The sequence below is a fragment of the Aythya ferina genome (genome assembly GCF_964211825.1).
Source record: "Aythya ferina genome assembly, chromosome: Z".
NCBI classification, from domain to species: Eukaryota; Metazoa; Chordata; class Aves; order Anseriformes; family Anatidae; genus Aythya; species Aythya ferina.
Genome location: NC_140299.1, coordinates 74477621 through 74494964, shown reverse-complemented (window position 1 = coordinate 74494964; position 17344 = coordinate 74477621). Strand labels below are relative to the sequence as shown.

Genomic DNA, 17344 nt, shown 5'->3' with positions numbered 1-17344 from the left:
CCTCAGCAGAGTCATCATCTTCCCTCACAGGCTATCCTAGAGCTTCACCAGGCAATTTCTTGTCAACATTTTAACGCTGAGCCCCAGTCATCCTTCCTACTGACAGCTACTGCCTCCGGTCCCAATCCACCCTGCCCATGGAGCAAAGCTGCTCCCTTCCTCCTTGCACAGCACTTGGGTTTCATTTCCCTGATTATCTTTTTTTTTTTGCCCATAACATTATCGCCCAACCTGTGATTTCAGCACTCGTCTCACCCTACCGCAGAGCAGAAGCCTGCGTTTCAAACCTCATCCCTATCGTTTTCAGCCCAGACGCCCAACCTGCTGAGGTGGTTTTGAAATGTGACTCTCTGTTCCCACATCTTCTGGCCTCGTGTTACCTGCAAGGACAACACGGGCGCTCGTGGCTCCTTCCACCACGGCACTCTGGAAGGCGCTGAGCAGGACCGGGAGCAGGTCAGAGCCCAGCAGAATCGCCACTCACCCACCCAGTAAGTCAGGCACCTTCCCTGCAGGGCCCATCTCTCCTCTGTCACCTCGCCTGACTACGGAATAGGATGGAATAGAATAGAATATGTATAATGATAATATATATATTAGTGTTTATAATGCTATATGTACTCTGATACAGACAATGATGACATGATACAACATAATAAATACATAAAATATACTATTGCATGCTAAATATGTATCTAAACATAAATGTTATATATTTATAGATATATTTATATCCTTGTATATTATGCACATATATGCGTATATATGTGTGTGTGTATATATATGTATATATATATATATATATATATATATATATACACATAACCTAACCACAGTTATTATTTTGGGTAACTACTGGGCAAACCATTAAGTGATTGCCCAAAACATCTTATAACCCCCCCAGCCCTTGATCCTATGGAAATTTCTACCCACAAATTGGCTGGGCTCATTAGGGGCATATCAGGAGCTTTGTTTTTGGGACAAGGGGTGGAGGGAGCAGAGGTGTTTGGCAGCAGCAGCCGCAACAGCAGACCCCACCGACAGCTTTCATTAGCTGCAGCGTCCTCGATTACAGACAAGCACACCTCAACACCAGTGAAATGCTGCTGCCTCTCATACTGAAGACGACAGACAGCAACGAGGAGCCTAAACCCATCATGGTGCCTGGGTTTAGGCACTAACAATCTTTAAGAGAAGATGGGTTAATATGCAGTCAGGTACCAGGCTGCTTCTGCCTGGGCAAAGAAGGAATTGCGACACAAGCTGCTAGATCAATGACTTTTCTTTCACCGGCCTTAAGCCACCTAAGGATAGCCACCCATGGAATTAATAAATTCAATTGCCACTGGCTTTACCCGTATTTTGAAAAAACAACAACACAACGCTACATAAGATAATGATGCCATGGATACCTTTCCTGCCTATTTCTTTTGTTACGATGCTGCTGTTGATTTGTGGAGAGATGAAACAATAAAGCCTCCAAACTACAGCGCTGATCATTCAAGAAAAGAAAGCTACTTCTCATCCAGTCCAGTTGCCAAAGCTGAGCAACATGTGGGTTTGGATGTCTGCCCACTGCTACACGTCTATATTCCTGTTTTTAGGCTTGTTTTGTTGTTGTTGTTGTTGTATTTTCTGCTTGATCGTCCACACTGACCACAAACACCCACTTTACTGACCACCACTGAGGAGAATAATCAGGCGGATCATACAAAAAAAAAAAAGAAAAGAAATTAAAGAAATAAAACTGGAAAGAAAAGAGGAGAGGCATCTCTTGCCCTCCCCACCTTATCTCTTCCAGTTATATTTGGTATCATTTATAAACTGCTTATGTAAAACATTTTAGATATAGCACCTGCTTTTAGAAAACTATGACTTTGAACTTGGGCAGTGGGAATAAAAACTTGCAGAAAGTCACAGGGATCACTCCCTGAATACCACGAATCTAATCCTGTGATTTCGTACTTACAGGAAAACTTTTGTTCCTGTGGCTTTTCCCAGGCCTAAAACCCTAGGATGCCTGGGTCCAGCAGGGTTCATGTGATGTTTCTGAGCTTACACCAGTCCAGTGAATGGACGGCTGCAGATGAAGCCTTTTTAAACAATTAATGGGGAAAGGGAACAGAGGGGACTCTCCAGCAACACGATGGCTGCAGTAAAACCAGAAAACGAGGAAAACACCTGCAATTGAGAATAAGAACAGCCCCCGGATGGTGGGAAATAACTTACTTGTTTGCACACACAACCACCAGCCACAGAAAAGGCACACAGAGCCCAAAACACACCCGAGGCCGTGGATGGGTCCCTCTCAGCAACCAGTTCTCAGCAGAAGGCTTGTCACCAAAGGGCACCTGCTTGCAGCACACCAGCAGGCTCAGTGCCCATGCGCTCCCACTGCGCCGGGGGCATCTCTGTCTTCCCTTCTGCCTCCATTTGCACAGCTCAGGCTCGGACAGGCATCTGAACAAGTCCCTGCCTTTACTTCAGGGCCCGGGATCGCCGCACAAGAAAAATGCAGGCAATCAGCAGGCAGCCGAGGGTCTCATTAGGGAATCCGCGCGGTGTACTCGTTACCTAGGAAACGAGGGAGCGGGCTGGCACACTGCAATTTCTGTCGTGCGAGAGAATTCGCCAACCCTGCCGGTAAATAAAGTTCATAAATCAACAAATCAGAGCCAAGGTCAAGTGACTGGAGATGAAGCAGGTCCTGCTCCACGGGTCTTCCTCATTATCCGCGGGAGTGCGATGGGAGTCTTTCAAGTTCCTTTCAGCTATTAGGCAGATCTCTCACGGAAACACTTGACTCACACGACCGCTCCTTTTAACGCGTTTTTTTCACAGAAAAGGGAGCCGGCAAAAAATCGTCACCGCCGCGAAGCCGCGAACCTTCATCTCGCCCTGCTTTGCTCCGCAGGAAGGAGCCCTCTGAAAGCAGAGACCTACGTGCAGCTCCTCGCGCTCGAACTACCTGAAGCACAGCGATCCTCAAGAGGACTGACCGCCGCTCACACGAACAGCAGCCTCCCCGGGCTGCACGAGGCAGGGATACCCCTCCTCGAGCACGGGATAGCAGGATAGCAGCAGGGAAACGGGTGCTGGGGCGGATTTTCCTGGCCCCACACCCAGCCTCTTGCACCTCTGTCCTTCTCTGCAGCTGATGGGAGGCAGAGGGGCGCGAGGCCAGGAGGATGAAAACGCCAGGGGTCCTCCAGCAAGGGTGCTCCTGGCCGCCGCCGCCAAAAACTGGAGCTGCTAGGGAAACTTGGTGACTGGAAACCTGTTTGTTAGCACCACCCGAACCACATCGTGCCGTGCTGTTGAAACTTTTGACGTGTTTGGTTATAGGAAACCTCCGGCTGTGGTAGCAGGACCAAGGCGCAGATGCATCAGCAGAAGCCAAGATGAGCAGAGGATAATGAGATCAGCAATACCACTACATATTCGCTTAAGAAATAAAAACCAACAGCACACCAGCCTGGGAAGTGTTTGGCTAATAAGTATTTGAGCTGTGTTTTTCCACAGTTTTTTGGAATACCTCCTGTTAACCGAGGCATCTCAGCGGAAGACAAAGAAGAGCTACATCACACCGTTTGTACGAGCTCCTGGTAACACCAGAAGGAGTAACTCTGCTGCACGCCGCACGTGTGAGCCACCAAACGCCTTCTGTTAATATTTCATTCGCAAAGCATCTTTTCACTGGTTCCTACCTCTCTATTACTCGTCTGGGTGCCAAGCAGGCAGGCTACCAGGCTGGCTTGTTAGTTCACCTTCAGCGGATCGCAGAGAGCTGCCAGGCTTCAGCACAAGGCTGAAAAATGGCTTTCTGCTGGGAGCCACAGGCAGAGAGGAAAGAGGGTGAGCGGGTACCACGTACCCAGGCTCCCTGTGGGACAGCAGGCGAGTACCTGAACCATGCAATTCCCAGCCTCCAAAGTGGGCAGAAAGAGGTTCAAAATGCAAAAATCAGCCCGAGACGACCCTCAGATCTGAGCACAGGGCAGCACGGTGTGGCTGCTGGTGATGCTGGCCGGCTGGTAAGCTGCCTGCACTGATGATGCACGTGGCTGTGGGCAGGCACACAGCCCCAGCGTGGTGCTGGCAGGGGTTATTAGGTTAATTGCAGCACCACACGGATACAGCCCGGCCGGTCTGGGCGCTGAACGACACGGAGGGGAAGGAAAGCAACCGGGGAGGTGGTGGTGGGGAACAGGAACTGGTCACTCCTGACCTGAAACGACCTGTCTGGGGATGCTCTGCTTGAAGAGGAAAAAAAAGTTAAGGGAAATAAACCTGGCCCCTGACCTGAAAAGTTGCCATGAGGGCAGCGGCAAAGGGATGCGATAATTTGATTCATGCAAATCCTGACAGCTGCTGGAGGCTTGGTCCCATTTCTCTTCAGATCAACAGAAACAAAAAAAAAAAAAACAAAACACAAAACCACAAAACACTGCTGTCCCCGGCAGTCCGAGGGAAGCTTCAGCATCGTCCATCGCAATTTCGGCACTGCAGCCCCTCTCACGCCGATTGCCTTTCCGAGGAGGGTCGCGGGGGCATGGCAGGGGCGGCAGGCAGGGGCAAACTTCACAGGCTGGTGGAAATATCGGAGCGCTGGGAGTCGGGCGTGCACAGGGAGCGGAGATTGGGGCTTCGCTTCCACCCGGCGCATTGTTTTGTTTCCGTGAGGGATCGTCTTCATCCCCTCGCAAGGCAAGCAGCCTCCCTGCGCGCCCCGCACCGCCTCGCAGCCGCCTGGTTTTGGGGGGGCCGTGGCTGGCCCCCAGCTCCCACAGCCCCACCGCGGTCGGAAAGCAAAGCCGGGCTGCGTGGCCCCCCAAAAAAAACCCACCCGCGGAGGGCTCCACGCACCCTCAGCCACCCTCCCCCTCCCCAAAACCCAAGTTTGCGAGGGGACGAGCCCCGAGCGCACCCAAGGGTGGGCGAGGGACACCCACGCGTGGGGCAGGACCCTCACCACCCCCCCTTTTTTTTTTTACCCCCTGCTGCCTCCACACCCCCTCCCTCCCCGTGCCCCCCACCCCCCCCAACCCTTGCTGCCGGAGGGGCTGCGTGCCTAATTTTTTTTTTTTAATTTTTATATTTTTATTTATTATTTATTATTATTATTTTAATTTTGGACACGCACACGGGTGGGTCGCCTACCTGCAGGTGCTCGTCCTCAGGATCGGCGCAGCACCGAGGAGGGGGGGTGGTTTGAAGAAGGGGGGGGGGGGGGGGGTGGGCAGCGGGGTGCTGCGCCTTCCTCCTCCTCCTCCTCCTCCTCCTCCTCTTCCTCGCGTGTCCGTGCCCCTGTGCAAGGCTGCCGGAGGAGGCAGGGACGGGCTGCGGCTGCTGTCAGCTACCGGAAACCGGAGCCGGGTCGCACACACCGCAGGAAGTGTGCAAGAGCACACCCGCACACGGCGCGGGCACGGGGAGGGGGCGGCTCGGACACCGGGCCGGCAGGGGAGGAGGAGGAGGAGGAGGAGGAAGGAGGGAGGAGGGGATGGGGAGGGGAAGGCAGCCGAGGGGTCGTCCCGGCTGCAGGGTGAGGGGGTAATTAGGGGCTGCGCCTTAATTGCACGGGGGTGGGTCGGCTGCCCACGGGGTGGCCGGGCGGGGAGCCTCGCACCTCCGCGGGGGTGGCCGTGGGGATGTCTCCCCACGAGGAGCCCCAGGGAGCCGTGTCCAGGCACCCTCTGCTGCATTATTTCGTGCGGGTGCAGCGGTGAGCAGCTCGCGCTCAGCGTTTGTGCACACGACCGCAGGTGCAACCACGCGCGTGTGCGAAATCCCACGCTGGGAGCACCCACCCGCAACCCGCGTTTCCCTGCACGCCTCCCACATTCACGTCCTCAAGGCACCCGACAGCAATTTGCCCATTATTTGCCCATCGCAGAGACTGCAACTTTCAATGCATCGGTCTGTCCGCAGCCGGGGATGCCAGACGTGAGGGTTTTTGTGCCATTAATCACGGGAGGGCTTGCCACATGCTTGCGGCGTTATCCCTGGGTGTTGGTTTCTCCCACAATAAGCCAGGCGCGTGCCAAAGCAAACTCCACTCCTCTCCTCCGCTGGGCTTTTTCCCTTTTTTTCCCTTCCTCCTTGCATCACGGCGGGAGGAGGCGACGGGCCTGGCCGCTGCCGGCAGAGCACCAGCCCTCCGCGCCGCCTGCCCCGTGCCCCAGAGGTTTTCCTTTCCTCACCTCCCTCCTGCCAACATTTGCAAAACTTGAACGGGCTAACGCGGGCTGCTGGCGGCAGTGCTTGTGCAAGAGGATGGTGGAGGCAATCTGGAAGCGTGTCGATGCCAAAGCCTGCGCTCTTTCCAGGTTTGCCCGCGATGCAGCAGGGGAATTTGGTAGCAGCGTGCGCCTCGCCTCCTCAGGGGAAGGCTGCCGTTCCTCCTGCCCTCGTTGTCTTCAGTAAGATGTCACTGTCACGCTGCTGCGAGGCAGGATAAATGTCAAGCGCATTCTTCCACTCAGGGTTCTCCATCTTCAGGATTTTAACACTGAACCCTCACTGGAAGAAATTATTACCTGAGAGGGCCTCAAAACCTGCCCTCCTCCCGCCTCCTACCTACCTCCCTTCTACTCCTTCTCCACTTCTTCGTTGTCAGGAGCAGCCCCAGGTCAGCACCGTGTCTGCACTCGTTAATTAAAAAGAGGGTTTGAAAACCCTGCTCAGCCCTCTGACGCCGTTGCTTGGCTAATGTGCTCTATTATCACCACAGCGCTGTACACAGGGCTGTAATTGCACCAGAGGTTTCTGGTTCATATCATACGCACCGCCGAAGAGCTCGCCTAGCCTAATAATGTCACCGGCACTTCAGCACGGAATTACAATTTTAGATGAACTCGTTTTAGCTCCCTGCCTGCACTGGCAGCTGCCCTGGAAGGGCAGCGAGCGGCGCGTGCTGATGTCCCTGCGGGAGCCAGCCCTGCCAAGGGGCTGTGGCAGCGGTATTCGGGGTGAAATCCATGCACCCAAAACACACCGAGGACGAGCCCTGGCCGCCAGCACGACCACCAGCCCCACACAGCCTCCCAGAGGGGAGGACAGGCTGAACCAGCAGGCTGCCAAACGGGGTGCGCCAGCTGCCAGACAGGAGGCAACCCTCCTGTTTTGGGAACACCTGAAGGAAGGCCCTGGAAGGGCCGCCCAGCCCTGAGGACAGGATTCGTGGGCAGCAGAGCAGCTCCTCCGGAGCAGCAGGGAGACGTGTGGTTTGACTTGTAGGCAGCCTGTGTGGGGAGTGGAGGTGGGGTATTGCAACACCACCTCGGCGGTGCCGAGGATTGCTGCAGGAGGAGGCAGGCTCCCCGGTGGGCTGTGGAGAGGGATTTGCAAAGAAGAAAAGCAACCAGGGCGGCTGTGAGCACTGGGAGCACGTCTGCGGACACCATCTGCCCTGCACATTGGTGAGCACGGCACGGGACAGGACAGGGAACGCTGTTCCTGGGAGGGTCCTTGGAAAACAGCTGATGAAGAGAATGGGACGTGGCAGTGAGGGAGATGCTTGTGCGTTCGTGGGGGTTTAATTTCATTCTTTATTTGTTTGTTTTTTGTTTTTTTTTTTTTTTCTAAAGAAAACATTGGAAATTCGGGTTGGATTCATTTACGTAGGCACGGCAGAGCAGCCTCGCAGCGTGATCCATTTGCTTACCAGCCTTCCCGACAGAGGAGGAGCAGCCAGACCACTCTTCCCTCACACGCACACATGTTCCCTTGATGTAAGGAAAGTTTTTCAAACCAGGCTCTGTGAAGTATCCTATCCATGCTTCCTGGAACGTCTGTAACTAAAGACGAGCATAATATTTTATAGCAAAGAATTGCCAGCTGGTTTGCCCTTCACTTCCCTGCCAGTCCCAAAGTTACTTGAGGGGGCACTGCTTGTTGCCACACGACTCCTGTCGCTTCCAGAGATGCCTTCAGGAAGGCGTGTTCCTTACCAGGACAGTGGTGGAGGACACAAGCCCACCAGAAGCTGCTTGCATCAGGGAAGGTGGAGAGGAGTGCTCCTCTGCTGTAGCCATCTGCTGGTGGAGCTCAAAGGGGTGACCAGGCAGTGAGTGTCCTGAGCGTGTTTCCTAAGCAAAAGGCAGCGTAGGACAATCTGGGGAACAGGAACTCAACCATCGCAATGCGGTGCAAAGGTTTTGTCTCTTTCCAGCAATCACTAATTAATGGAAGACTCCTGTCCTCCCGAGACTCCGCTGTTGGTGAATCACAGCCCGGCCTGTAGCACGCATGTTGGCACTCGGATTTCGATTTGGACATCCTGGAGGATGTGAGGGGATGAGTAATGGAACTAAAAAGCACCAGGCTCACAGGGATCTCCGCATTGCAATGACAGTGTCAACTTTAAAAACAAAACAAGAGTCCCATCTTCACGTCAGAGTTAAGATCCTAGTGAGCAAGCATGTGTATTGACTAAATGGCAAATAGACGACAGCTTATGAAAGCCTACAAAGACATGGCAAAGACAAAGGCAGGGAAAATACCCAGCCTTTGGGCCAGCGCTGAGTTTTCTTCGTGCACCACCTGGGTCTGCCAACGATCTGACAGCAGTACCTCTTGGCTTTCTGTGGGCTCAGACCTCAGAGCGCCGTTTTCAGGGGCTGTCCTTTCCTCACGTGCACACAGTCCCCGGGGCCAGCCCCTGGCTGTAGGAAACACAGCAGACAAATCCCGTCATCACTGGCATCAGCGAGGCTACTTCACGTTGACACCCAAGCACATTAGAGCAGAACCAACCTCCTGCTGGCCCTTCCCTTGCTGGAGTTGCTACCAACTTGCAGCTAACAGTTAGCAACAACAGAGGAAAAGACATATGAAGATCAGCCCCCGAGGCACTTTGTAAAATCCCAGCTTTTGAGAATTTTTTCAGGCATCTGGACCCTTCACCAGTAGTGCTCAAAATACCCTTGAGAATACAGTCTTTGAGTTTTTAGGGTGGTCATCACACAACTCTTCTTTGTGTGAAACTCCTGTGGATGTTAATTCAGTTCACTTTCCAGGCTCCTCTTGTCTGACATGGCTTCAGAGACCCCAAAAGGTCTCGTTCTCAGCTTTCCTTACACTTTTCCTACACAAAGGAGGCAGTTTCAGTCACTTTTTCTCACGGAAGGACAAGTGAGATTGACCATGCACCCTGTATATACCAGAATATAAACTGATGCTATACAGAAAAGCTTCTGATTTCTTCAATATTTGTTTGGAAGACAAAGCTCTTAGAAAAACATTTTAAAAATGTAAAGAATTAGGCTCTTTCAGTATTGAAGATCACTTCTGCTTTAGATGAATAACAAAAATGTCCTACAGGCACAAAAAGACTAATCTGGAAAATGAGAAACAGGAGTCAGAAAAGGCCGTGATGAACTGCATGCGAGGAGTATTGCAGAGCTTCCCTACAGTAACCAAAAGGCCTTATTTACCCTACAGGAAAGGGTTAAAAGGACAGGGTGTAGTTCATCATTTCCTTCTTGACATGATAGCAGCTCCCTATTTGTTTTAGGAAGGCCCTTAATGATGGTAGAGGCACCTGGGGTTTTGGTGGAACAGGAAGTATCTGTGGCAACAGCAGGCGAGCGTCAGCTGTTGCATGACAGAAATACACAGGTAAAGCAGGGCAATTTAAACAAAAGCATGAATAATGAGTATGGTTAAAATGTATAATAACAGCTCAACAAGAAACCCACTTGAAAGGAAGCAGGGGATTTGGCAGTATAAGTATATGCTAATTATAGGATGGAGATTTGGCTGACATTAGTGAGAACGTACAGCGTGTAATTTTTGTGTATAGGATAAGGACAATAGGTTGTTTTCTGTGTTAAAGAAACCATGACACTTTGGTATCCAGCCCGTGCCCTCAAGTTATTCCCCATTGTGCTTCACAACAGAGGGAATGGCTTTAAAACATTAACTGGGTCATGCCTTCAGCCCTCCTTGCATCGCTAGGGGTGAGCTCCAGGCTTGGAACAGGTCTAGGTTTCTCTGAGCGATGTGTGAAGGCTACAGCAACCCATGGCCTTTCCACCTCTCTTCTCCCGTCCTTCCATCCCTCTTCTCCTGCTGACGCTGACCTGCGAAGGCAGACATACTTTTTTACAGGATGCTCAGGCTTAAAAGTGCAATGCAACCAGAAGAAAGGTGGAGGGCAGGGGAAGAGGTTTGTGATGACAGAGCTGGACTGGCGAGGGGGCTGATTTTTAGTTCTGCCACAGAAATTTTTACACAATGCAAACATCTCCCAGCAAACCAGAACCCTCATTCTGCACGGGGACTCTCCTCTTCTTCAAGGAAAATAAAGCAACAGCAAATCAAGGTGGTAAACATAAACATTAACATTTATTCCTCGGGCTCAGAAAATAACCAAGTGAGCCAGCTGGGTTTGCTTCCTCCCAGCTTCGGGTGAGGCAACTGTATTATTCTTTTATTCCCTCCATTTTTGGCCTGGTGAACTTAGAAGTTTGAGAGACGTGGTTTCAGTGAATAGACGTGACCTCAGGCATTCTGCTTTTACAGTAATGTCTGAATCACAGAATTCCCCTGTATCAAGTTTATTTGCTTTACAGAAATTGTAAGCTCTTAGCTTATGAAGAAGTAGCTGACAACATCCTTCTGGACAAAAAAAAAAAAATATTTTTATAGAGTAGGAGTTGTGTTTGTAGGAAAAAAATCCAAAAGTTTGTGTTATTTAGTCCCCCAGTATCCTATCTTGCAGATACTAGCACAGCATTAGGACAAAGATTACAACTGGAAATAATGATATGGTAGTTATCCTCCACCCTGCTAAAACTTTAACCACTGATGAAAAAGGTATGTCCTGCAAGTTAATGCTTATGCCATGTGGTTCCTATCAATGGGAGAAAGTTATGACAGGGAAAAAAGCTTGAAGTTACAGTTCACGTTTAAGAAATTTAAGAGAATGTGCTTTTACTTTCTTGCATAGAGACTGGATTGCCTGCGCTTCGCCCTGCTGTGGAGAAACCATGTGTGTAATTTTCTGCCTCCTTCTCTGTGAAGTTCTAATGCACTGGACTCTAAGTCCAGTCTTGCAGTCACAATGTATTTATCTAAATCCTGTCTATGTCTGTGGTGAACAACAAATACCAGACACAACTGCTGCACAAGTATGCGCACAAGTGCCTGCACCTTGGCAACGCTAACAGCCTTGTGTGCATTTCTGTATCCTGCCTTCCACGTGCAGCTCTGCAAACGTCCATCTGAGCCGCTGTGTCTCATTCCTGTGCTGTTGCTCTCGTGTCATGCTCCTGACCTTCCACCTGCAAATCTCTGTACTGTTTTTGTAACAGGTTCTCGTGAGAAGCGACTGGGAACAGTTTGAGAATCCTCCCTATCTTCCTGCCATGTTTCGTAACTTTAGTTTACATGCAGGGAAAAACAGGAGTTAGCAAATAACAAGGTAGATAGAGGTCCTTTAAACATCCCGTAAGCATTGCCCAGCCATGGACATGCACAAAGCATAGAGTGACCAGTTGGCATGCACCCCCTGTGACTGCAAAGCTGGTTTCAGGCTGAGAACTCAGAGCAATTGAGCAAGGAGCAGTCCCTTAAAAAAGACACTGATGTGAAAAGGAAATCCAATATCCAGCTTTTTTTTCAGGGAAGAAAGTTTATCATATTGGCTTATAACATGGGAGAAACCTGTGCTAATTCCCTGAGACGGACAGATCTTGTTTCTTTCTATCTAGTTCACGTTTGCACCACTGAATGACTTGGGTAACAGGAATGTTACCTGTAAAAAAGACAACCCTTATCTACTGATTGCTGTAAGAAAATCATCATTCCTTTGAGCTTTCATAGCTTTTAGTCTGTTAATCTCATCAATCATTGACTTTAAATATAGGAAACATGTAATAAATGCACATAAAGCTCTCTCATTATGACAGAGAATCCAAACACAAGTAAGCCTAAGCAATCAGTAGGGACCCCAGCCTTAAAAGAGGTGGGGAATTGAGCCATTCAGGCCATCACTGCTGTAAATAATGTAATATGGCCAGGCTCTAACAGTATCCATCCAGGTATATGAAGCATCTTTGAACTGAAAAACATTCTAGATAAAATTTACAAGGGTGCAACTTAGGAGCTGCATTTTTATTTATTTAAGTTTTTTTGTTTGTTTGTTTGTTTGTTTTCTAATAGTCAAGTTTCTTCTTCAGTGATTCTGATAAGGAAAGCAACATTGAAGTTTGCTCCAAAAGACGAGTGGGTGAAAATCTGCTTTAAAAAGCAATTTTGGAAAGTGCAACCAAGCACTAGTTTGTAAGTAGGCTTTGATCCTACGGTAAAAGTAATCCTAAACTCTGATTGAATCCAATTAAGACATCAGCTTCCCAGGAGGTTTTCACTGTTGTTTCATAGCAAGGCTCTCTGCCATCAATACCCGTATAACATAACTTACAGGCTGGTGACTAAAAATACACTGATAAATGAAATTTTATTTTGAGACTCATTAAGTCAAAATTATTGTGCAACATAAGATGGAAAATCTTGCTTAACAAAAACAATTAAAAAAAAAAAAGAAAAAAAAAAGAGAGAGAGAGAGAGGGAAGCAAATCATCCAAGACTATTTAAACGTAACAGCAATGTACCATATATTTCATCTAGATTTTGGAAATGTTTAAGTGTACTTTATGTATCTGCATGACATTGCATATTTCAGAGGAAATTAGTTAAATTAGTTATTCTTTTCAAATAGACGTAAAAGATTCAGAACACACAAATTCTACACACAGAAAAGATACAGAAAGATTCTGCAGGTAACCATACCCCAGACTGCAGCATGAAGAGTCTTCCCAGAGATAAATTTTGCATTTTATTTTTAGGAAAAAAAAAAAAAAAAAAGTTACTTTTTCTTATCCCTCCCCCCCAAAAAAAATAATGAAAATATTCCTCAAAAGAAGATTACAATGAAAGTATAAAAGTGCAAAAATCAAGAGAAAAAGCACGTTACTTGCAAATACTTTCTCAAGTGCTTTCTAACCATTGATTAAAAAAAATAGTGATTTATGTACTACTGCTTTAGTTACTTAATCTAGTTAGTTATTTCTTAACTTAGTTATATAAATCAACATCTTATTCTAGCATGAAATGCTATGCAGAACTAAATTAAGCAACAACCCATTATAAAGATTGGGAACACATGTCCCATGAGGAGAGGCTGAGGGAGCTGGGGGGTGTTTGGTCTGGAGAAGAGGAGGCTCAGGGGAGACCTCATTGCTCTCTGCAGCTGCCTGAAAGGAAGGTGTGGGGAGCTGGGGGTCAGCCTCTGCTCACAGGTAACCAGTGACAGGACCAGAGGGAATGGCCTCAAGTAGTGCTGGGGGGGTTAGGTTGGAAATGAGGAGACATTTCTGCTCAGAAAGAGCAGTCAGGCACTGGGACAGGTTGCCCGGGGAAGTGGTGGGGTCACCATCCCTGGGGGTGTTCAAGGCAAGGTTGGACGTGGTGCTTGGGGACATGGTTTAGTGGGTGACATTGGTGGTAGGGGAACAGTTGAACCAGATGATCCTGAAGGTCTTTTCCAACCTTAATGATTCTACAATTCAACAGTTTTTAATTTTGCCAAAAACTTACAAATTCAAGCTAATGTTCTTCTATACCACGTCTCTTCCTGATAATAAAGTATTACTTTCTCACCGGTTATTTTGGTGGGTCACATGAATATGACAAGCCTGCTGTTCTGGCACTGAGAAATGGATGCTCACTCATGGTCCACAGCAAGGACTTCCTCTCAGAGGGCATTTCATACTTGTGAGGGAAGAGAGGTGAGAGAGAGGCTGCAAGGCACAGGTAAGGATTTTTGCATTCTGCTGATTTCCTCCTCGAACCTACCAAGAGAAGAAAAAATGTATTGATGTTCATTAGTGTCCCTTTCCCTGTGGTGAGACTGCAGCAAGCCTGGCAAGAATAGCATTTTGTCCTGCATGTGCAGAAATGATAAACTCCCAGCAAACTCTGTGTTCATGTGGGATTTGCTGCCCCAGCTGGATGCACATGTCTGTGGGGCCTGATGGGATTCATCCCAGCATAATGCAAGAGCCGGATAATGTTATTACAAAAACACTTTTAATTATTTTCAGTGGTTTTGGGAATCTGGGGAGGTCTCAACTGGAAGCTGCCAAATGTCCCAGTTTTCAAGAAGGGCAAGAAAGAAGACCCTGGTAATTGTAGGCCTGCCACTCTCACTTCAGAGCCTGGTAACTTGTGGAGAAGGTTATTTTGGGAGCTGCTGAAAAACACTTGAAAGACAACACACTCATTAATCAGAGCCAACATGGGTTCACAATGGGAATGCATTCACAATGTTTAATGCATTTTACTTCATTTTACAGCACGGTTACTTGCCTATTTGACCAAGGGAAGTCAGTTGATGTAATCTTTTTGGATTTCAGCAAAGCTTTTGATACTGTCTCTTACAGTGTCCTTCTGGACAAAATGCCCAGCACACAGCTAGAGAAATACATAACACAAGGGGTGAACAATTGGCTATATGAAGTTTATATATGAAGTATGTAAAGTTTCATTTTTATATATATGAAGTTTCATATCTATACATGAAACAATATGAAGTTTAACAAGAGCAGATGCCAGATTCTGCAGCTGGGACGGGGCAACCCTGGAGCAAGACAGGGACACAAGAGGCTGGAGAGCAGCCCCACAGAAAGGGATCTGGGAGGTTTGGTCAATGGAAAATCAAAGATGAGTGAACAGTGTGCCCGGGCAGCCAGGAGGGCCAGTCACACCCTGGGGTGCCTTAGGTACAGCACTGCCAGCTGGTGGAGGGACGTGACTGTCCTGCTCTGCTCTGTGAAATGTGGCCTCACCTCAAGCACTGCGTGTGGTTTCAGGTGCCACAAAATATGCAGGACATAAAACTATTAGAGAATGTCCAAAGGAGGGCAACGAAGGTAGTGAAAGGTCTAGAGAGCAAGACTTGAGGAGCTGCTGAGGTCCCTTGGTGTGTTCAGCCCAGAGCAGAGCAGGCTGAGGGGAGGCCTCATGGCGGCCTCATGAGGGGAGTGGAGGGGCAGGCGCTGAGCTCTGCTCTCTGGGGACAGCGACAGGACCCGAGGGGACGGCATGGAGCTGGGACAGGGGAGGGTCAGGCTGGGGGTTAGGGAAAGGTTCAAGAAAAAGGCATCGGGAGCAGGGACGGGGCTGGGGCTCATCAGGCACAGCACTGCTAGCTGGGTGAGGGAGGCGGCCGTCCCGCTCTGCTCTGTGCTAGCGTGGCTTCACCTGGGGCACTGTGTGCAGTTTTGGGTGCCACAATATAAGGATACAAAACTACTGAGAGCACCCAAAAATGGTGGCAGAGCGTTTGGGCAACAAACGGGCACACGGGTTGATTTTGGGGAGGGCCTGTGTGGGGCCAGGAGGATCCTGGAGGGTCCCTTCCAGCCGGGGACATTCCCGCAGCCGGGTGGTGTGGCTCGTCTCGTGTGCTGTGTGCTCCCTCTGCTGGCACGCAGGAAGGTCGTGAACTGAGCAACAGATTAAAAACTAGCACATTTTCTATCCTCATTTAGAAATCCTCTGTGGGATGCAAAGACCGGCAATAGTTTCAGCACCCGTTGCAGGTCTTGTCCTTGCAGTGCCCAGCAGATTGGCACGCTTTTCGGCCCTGTCTGTTTACAGCAGAAACTCCAGGAATGACATAACATGGAAGTTCATTAAGCAAGGATCAAGTATGCCTACTACTCAGCACCACCAGCCCCTGTTACAAGGACTGTTCCTAAAGGGGAGGCAGTGGGCTACCTCCCCACATGCTCACGGTGCTGCCCTTGGGATGCACACTTACCTGGGTCAAGTAGCACGGCATAAACACATTTCATTGAAAAGCAGAGATCCAAGCTTTCTGTTTTTCCTTTTTCCCTGCTTGCTTGTCCCATTAGGCTGGAACTCTTAACAGCTTATAGCAATCAGCGTGCTGGATGTGGTAGTCCCTGCCCTTCTCTCCCCAGCATCAGCAATTACACAGCCACAGCAGTGGTCAGACACAGCCCTGATCTGTTTGCCAACAGTATCACCCAGACCAGCACTGTGAGCTCTCACTCTTTTGTCACGCAGTAAACACCACAGATCTACTAGGGAGAGAAGAAACAGTCAGAGACAGCTCTGCACTGCTGTGGATCCATCTCCAACAAAAGCACTTTCCTTCTAAAGAAGACACCTTCCTCTAGGATTACACAGACAGCAGAGTGCCTCATCAAATGACATTCACAGCTCCCAGCCACGTTGTGCAGGAACAGCGTTGCCGAATGCACAAGAAACACACACATGTCTTACTGCAGGCATCAGCAGGGAACCAAACGGGCACGTTCAGCCTTTGGGTTGCAGGATATAGTTAATGAGTAGGGTGCTGCAACTCACCCTTCCCTCCTCCCCACACCTCTCACCCAGCAATCCTGAAAAACAAAATGCTTTGGCAGAGCAGTTGCACAGAAAACTGCTAAGGCGTGGGTGTTGATGATGAAATGGGTATAAAAGTAAACAGCCTTGCTCTTGTTACTCAAGTTCTTTGATCTGCTTCAGTTCCTGTAGTGTTGCAGGGCTGTGTTTAGAAATATACTTTGATTTCAAGAACATTTTCTAATATCTGCAGGTTTCAAAATACCTCATATTTTCAATGATTTTCAATAGCTTGAGATCACTGGTCTTTTTTAATCGCATCTGATAGAGAGGGCCAGTTCCTACAAGTTTTGTGAACATCGTTGACCTGTATAGGAGAAAAAATGTTATTTGTATCCCAGTCAGAGGGAAAGTTACTTTGGAGTTCCACCCTAGCTGTACAATGGAAATATGTTACGTGTACCCCAATCCTGGGATCAGATTTCATATCTTATCACTTGTCAGCTAATTCAAAGACATGGTAATATTGTAAGAAATCATGTTGTATTAGGTGGTGTACATCTCACAGTAACTGAGCACAGTTTGCTGTCCGTGGAAAAAGTGAAAACCAAAAAAAACCAACAACTCCACACATTAAAACATAAAACATTTGGGATATCATTTCTCTTGTAATCATTATAGCAAGAAACAAGTGTTGTGTGTTGGGCATTACAATCAGACTGAGTTATGTTTTCACAAACAATTTTACATTTTACCCACACATCCACTGCACCAAGGAAAAAGAAGGTCTGACATTTTAAAATAGTAGTCCAAAAAGCATGAAAGGCCAACATCCCACTAGCAACACTTTCCCCTCACAGTATGAAGACAAACTGTAGCAGCATCTTTTACAGACTCATTTCTAGTGCCATGTCACATTTAGCCCCTAATTTTCCTAAAATGAATGCCATGATTACCTTTAGTT

General features: G+C 48.6%; 1 protein-coding gene across 2 annotated transcripts in view; it reads right to left on the bottom strand.

Annotated features, from left to right (window-relative positions):
- KIAA1958 overlaps nt 1-6751 on the bottom strand; it is a 65128-nt gene extending 58377 nt beyond the window's left edge. The window contains exons 1-2 of one of the 2 annotated variants that reach the window (XM_084504511.1): nt 6584-6751; nt 5161-6444 (exon numbers count right to left, since the gene is read on the bottom strand). The gene's annotated coding sequence lies outside the window, so the exon portion shown is untranslated. Of the gene's footprint in view, nt 1-5160; nt 6561-6583 lie in introns of those variants that run through there. The other variant, XM_084504512.1, reaches the window with a different exon arrangement.
- Between the last annotated feature and the right edge of the window lie 10593 nt (nt 6752-17344).